Source organism: Chelonia mydas, chromosome 8, assembly GCF_015237465.2.
Source record: "Chelonia mydas isolate rCheMyd1 chromosome 8, rCheMyd1.pri.v2, whole genome shotgun sequence".
NCBI classification, from domain to species: Eukaryota; Metazoa; Chordata; order Testudines; family Cheloniidae; genus Chelonia; species Chelonia mydas.
Window position 1 is genome coordinate 60,648,617 of NC_057854.1, and position 6,136 is coordinate 60,654,752.

The window sequence follows — 6,136 nt, forward strand, 5'->3', positions numbered from 1 at the left end:
TCTCTCATGGAGTTGGAATCAGGCCACACAAAAAAACAACTGTCTTGTTACTAGAGTTCAGAATATAGAGAGGATGATAAGGATACATTATATGCGAGTGATGTTGATGATATATGCTGAAAAAGGAATCCAGCTGTAGAATAGTAAAGGCTGCTTTGTTAAATGTTAGGAACTTTCAAATAATTGTAACCACACAAGTCCACATTGATAGTTAAATGGCAAAATTCTGTGCAAAATTTCCCATGAAAATGCATGGAGAGTTTGGAACCCCTGGTGGATATTCGATAGCTCAGAGATGCTAAGTAGAGCTTTGCACTGCTGTGGGTCATATCTTTTTGCTCTCGTTAATATAATTAAAATGATAACTTGAAGATGGTTTCCTGTTAATGAGGTAATTATTGTATCCTAGGCTTGACCTTGAAGTTTATTTCTGAGTTAACAAGGAGTGAGAGGCTGAGACAATGTCTTTGTTGCTGGACACATCTTAAAAATTGACTAGAGGAGCCAATCAGAGCAAAGAGATTACAGTAGCAAATTAGAGTGGACAAATTTTGCATGTTAATGAGAATACGAATCTCTTCACTCTGGCTAATAATGGCTGTCACTCAATTAGAGGACAGGGATTCATATGCTGTGTGTTTATTGAGAAATAACAATGCAGTGTTATCCTAATCATACCCCCACAATCAATTACAGTGCAAGGAACGGCATAAATGATAAAGAACTCTAGAGCATTTTTGAATTCTCATTCAACACAATATGTAGAGGAGTTCATGTTTTTTGTTAAAACATGTTTTTAACAAATAAATTAGTAAACTTCCAATGAAAACCTAGAAATAAACATTTTTACACTGAATACTTTTGGGAGGCTGGTCATTTTGAACAAAGAAGAAAAAAGAAAAATCTGCATGTGAAATTACAGAAACACATTTTCTTTAAAAATTTCCTGTGGGGGAAAAAATTGGTATTTTCAACCAGGTCTAATATTATTGGAAAATTAGGGGCTAACTGATTATTAAAAGTACAATAATGTGATGTGAAATCATGCATGTTGGATGGTAGAGCTCTCATGTAGTGTCAGTTGCTATTTTGGTGTGGTTTCTTTTTTATAACTAAGTTTAAAAAAATCGTGTTCTGTGAGACTGAGGGAAAATTAGAAGGAACTGTGGATAAAGTTGGCAAATCTGGTGCAACAAAAAGAGAACTTCTTGTCTTTTCTCACTGCAATGCATAGCTTCCTTATCCTTCATTTAAATTAATGTAAAAATGATGTTTTTGGGGAAAACCCTTTTCTGTTTACTCATGTACAAATAGAAACTATTGCTCTGCAGCAGTTGAGATAAGTATTTTTTTCTATAATAGTATTTTTCAACTTATAAAACATTATGGGAACTCATGATTGTAATATTATGGTTAAATTTTAAATGCTTGAAAATCAGGAAATCCAAAAGTCAATGTTCTCATAATAAACCATACTTCCTTCTAGGGATATACTGCCATGTTAGCCCTTCTTATGGTCTCAAGTCACAGTACTCCTGTTCAGGAAAGCATTTAAGTATGTGCTTGATTTGAGGTCAATGAGACATAAACACATGCTTAAATAAAGAACATGACTATGTGTTTTCCTGAATTAGGGCCTTATCAAATACCCTGCTTGACCAATGCTCCTCAGGTCCCTGATTCCCTACGGCTCTGGGCAGTGCATCTATCAAGGTTCCTTCCCCACTCTGAACTCTAGGATACAGATGTGGGGACCTGCAGGAAAGACCCCCTAAGCTTATTCTTATCAGCTTAGGTTAAAACTTCCCCAAGGCACAGATTTCTTTCTTGCCTTGGGAACCAGCTTAGGTTAAAAACCTGATACGCTACCACTACTAAGTGATTTAAACAAAGAACAGGGAAAGAGCCCACTTGGAGACGTCTTCCCCCAAAATCCCCCCAAGCCGTACACCCCCTTTCCTGGGGAAGGCTTGATGATCATATCCTCACCAATTGGTACAGGAGAACACAGACCCAAACCCTTGGATCTTAAGAAAAATGAAAAAGCAATCAGGTTCTTAAAAGAAGAATTTTATTTAAAGAAAAGGTAAAAGAATCACCTCTGTAAAATCAGGATGGTAAATACTTTACAGGGTAATGAAATTCAAAACATAGAGAATCCCTCTAGGCAAAACCTTAAGTTACAAAAAGACACAAACCAGGAATACACATTCCCTCCAGCACAGCGAATTTACACAAGCCAAAAAAACAAAAGAAAAACTAACGCATTTTCTAGCTAGATTACTTACTAACTTTACAGGAGTTGGAAGGCTTGCATCCTTGATCTTTTCCTGGCAAAGGTATCACACAGATAAACAAAACACTTCATCCCCCACCTCCAGATTTGAAAGTATCTTGTCCCCTGATTGGTCATTTTGGGCCAGGTGCCAGAGAGGTTACCTTAGCTTTTTAACCCTTTACAGGTGAAAGGATTTTGCCTCTGGCCACGAGGGATTTTATACCACTGTATAGAGAAAGGTGGTTACCCTTCCCTTTATATTTATGACCGCATCCTTCTCCATTATTAAGATGCCCCTCAAGCCTTCCCTTCTTGGATGATGGTGTCCACTATTTTTCCTCTTTCTAACCCCAGGAGGTTTGACTTACACCTGAAGTGAGTCTGCTTTCACAGAGTGTTAGGCTACCAGCCTAATGGTGTCCCTTTTATACTTCCCACAATCCTCTTCCATTGCCCACTGAGAAGGTGATTTAAGAGAGAAATCCTGCACAGACCCCTGGAGGTGGGAAGAACTCCCTAGAACACAATGGAGGATAGAGCAGGTCTACTGTCAAATCCCAAAGACAATAGTATGTTGTGGGGCTGATTTCCTATTTGCTCCTTTGTATAGACTGGCTGTGCTAGTGGTATTCTCCTATATCAGTATGTCAGACTTTCCAACCGGAGGGACAAACTTATTTTGAAAAGTCAAGGTCATTATGAATAACCATGAGTTGCTACTATGAGTGACAACAAATAATCATTGGGCCAGGAAAAAAGAGTGAGAATGATTCAAAAGCCTGATGGTTAGGGCACTCATCTAGTATGTGGGAGAACCAAACTTATGTTCTTGCAGCAGACTTTTTTTTAAACAGAAGATTAAATAGAAGTATTTCAACAGGAGAGACTTAGACTGTCCCATACCAGAATGTCCCAATGGCCACTGACTAGAACATTCTTCTGCAATGTGGGAGACCCAAGTTCAAATCTCTTCTCTATAGCAGTCCGAGGGAAGGAAGAGAACGTGTGTCTCCTGCATCTCACATAAGTGTCTAGCCACTGGGCTAAAGGTAGGAGCTTGGAAGCTACCATTACGTTCTTTTTCTACTCTCTCCGACCCTCTAGCCTTTCATAAGTGGCTTTAATAATTATTGATGGCAGCAAAAGGAATTCAGAGACTTACCAGCCATGTGGATTTCTTTGGTTGGTTTTGTTTTTCAAGTTCTTTGCAAATGTTTCCTTTTAAAATCTGGTTTTGTTTTGTTTTGTTTCCCCTTATTTGGAGACAATGCAGAAGCAGAGTTGTCAATTCTAATTACTTCTGATGTTTCGAAATGTACAGCATGGGTACAATCAGTTCTCTCTCTCTCTCTCGCTCTCTCTCTCAATAGCTGGAATGTTTCATCTTTTTCTTCATTTCTGTTGCTGTCTGTAGTCCTCAGCTATTTGAAAGATTAAACAACAGGATTAATCTGATCCATGTACATGAGCAACAACACTGATTAGCTATAAAAGGCACATTTTAAATAAGGGTGTTACAGTACTTTCTATCCAGAAAGAGGAAATGAGTCCCTTTATTTATCCATTAATAGATTTTGCAAAATTAATTTAGTCACAGTTTAATATTGGCTACCAGTCTCATTGTCATTCATTTATATACCATTAAAAAGTGGCACAACCTCACTTTGTAGGGGCTAATGGTCAAGATGAGTGGTCCGATTTCCTGGCCCTTTTGAAAAGAGTGCCACAGTAGATAAGATCATGATTTCCTGTTGCTTTCATTGGTAACTAGGGACTAGAGTAAGGTGAAGAATGGGATAGTGAAGCTTTCACCCTTCCATTAACAATGGTGAGAATTCTCCCCCTTAGTGCTACCAGGCTTGTGCAAGTTCAGAACTTCTACAGGATCCACAAGTGCATGGAAGGGAGAAGGAAATGCTGCTATCTTGTACCTCTCCAGTGGAAAAGAGATTTTGCCACAGTCTTCCCCCACCTCTAGCTAGAATTCAGGTGATACACCATGACTTTGTGAGCACCCTCTCCTCTTCTGACTCTCCATGGTAGTGCATATAGATGGGGAGGGTATCTGAAAGCAAATGGCATTTTCCTCCACAAAAGTTGCACTTGCGTGGATGTGTGCATGCACACACACAGTTTTGCTTGACTGGCTATTGATTTCCCTGGGGACATAGACTCCTTTCAGATACACTTATTCCCTCATCCTCTTTCTCTTCCCTTGCCGCCCCTGTCTCTCTCAAGATGATTCAGCAGCACTCATGGCAGTGATGGCAGCAGCACTCATGATGGCAGCAGCGCTCATGATGGCATGCGAATGCTAGAATTGGTTAGTTCCCCCTCCCCTTCTCATTTAGTCTGACTATTGCTGTGGGGGCAGGAAACAGTTCTGGTGTAGCCCCACCCCTGGGCCATGATCTTCTGATCTCTCACACCCGCCGCCATCCTTCCCTGTCATATACATAGTGATCCAAGACTGCTCATATGGCAATAACTTCTTATGTAGACTGTGTGAGCCCTGTATTTGAGAAATAGCAAGAGTCTTCATATGGCATACAAACACAAAGGACAGAGAAGTTTAGGGTGCTCCAAGGTGGTAGAATCTCTCTGAGATGTCTGCTGCTGGAGCTTCCATAGGGGGATGGGAGTGTTCCACAGATTACAGGGGCTTTATGTAAAAACTAACACAGCCTAGTCCTATGCAAATTTCCCACAGGGATTGGAAAGGAGTCATGATGGGGCATGCCCTCTGTGACTCATGTCCTCTCCACGTGTAATGCCTTGGAGAACCCAGCGCAAGTCTGGGAAAAGAAGAGACTAGCACCTTGAAGGAATCTGACTCCTTTCTGTGTGGAAAGGGGGAAAGTCACATGCAAGATGAGTCCCCTTCATACTAAGAACTTCCATTACTATCTCTGCTTTACAGCTTGCAAATGCTGAGTTATATTGTTGATCAGTACCGGATTTACCGTGGCACCAATGGTGCCATAGTGCTGGGTCCAAGCTCAGAAAGGGGCCCATAACACTCGCTTCCTCCCCTCTCGCAGCGCTGCAGAAGCGGAGGCTCTGAGAGCGAGCCTCGGAGCAGCAGGGATCCAGCATCGGTGCTCAGAATGCAAGGGGCCCTGGGAGTTGTAGCTCCTCGGCCAGCTCCCTGCCTAGAGAGCCAGCCCTGAAGCAGGGAAGGAACTACATTTCCCAGTATTCCCTTGGCTGCTATCAACAGGAAAGGGAGCGGGAAAGAGTGGGGAAGTTGAGACCCCATGCACTGCAGCTTGCTGTGAATGGGGAGCTGGCTGCTAGAAGGGGGTGGCACTGTGAGGGGGAACAAGTATGCCCAAGGAGTTAGAAGGCTGTGGCCCAGATATCACCCTTAGAAGACTTCCCCAGACTGGCTTAAGGATGCTGGTGTGACCTCACCTGGCAGCCCCCAAAGAAGGAACTGGGTGGAATGAATGGACAGTGCACCTCTCTATCTGAACTCACCCACATAGCAGGGAAGGTATGTGGACCCCACCAGGAGAAGTTAAAATGAAAAGTAAGGGAGAGGAGGCTTTACTAAAGGACCTGGGCAGCTTTAGGTACAGTACCAGGCATGCAGGAGGATTTCCACTTCTGAGCAATGGAAGCAGAAATTGCCTTTTTTCCTTTCCAGACTTATCCAATATTCAGAAAGGGAATCTAGCTCATGCCTTCCAGATTTGAACACCCTCAAAATTCAGGAGTGCTCAAGCTCAATTTGGGCAGCTGTTACTTCATTTTTCCCAAATCAAATATACTGATCCACTGTAATTTTCTGTAGAAAAAGTAGGATAAAATTGAGCAACAAATTCTGGGGTCTTCCCAATGCTAACTAGGACTGGA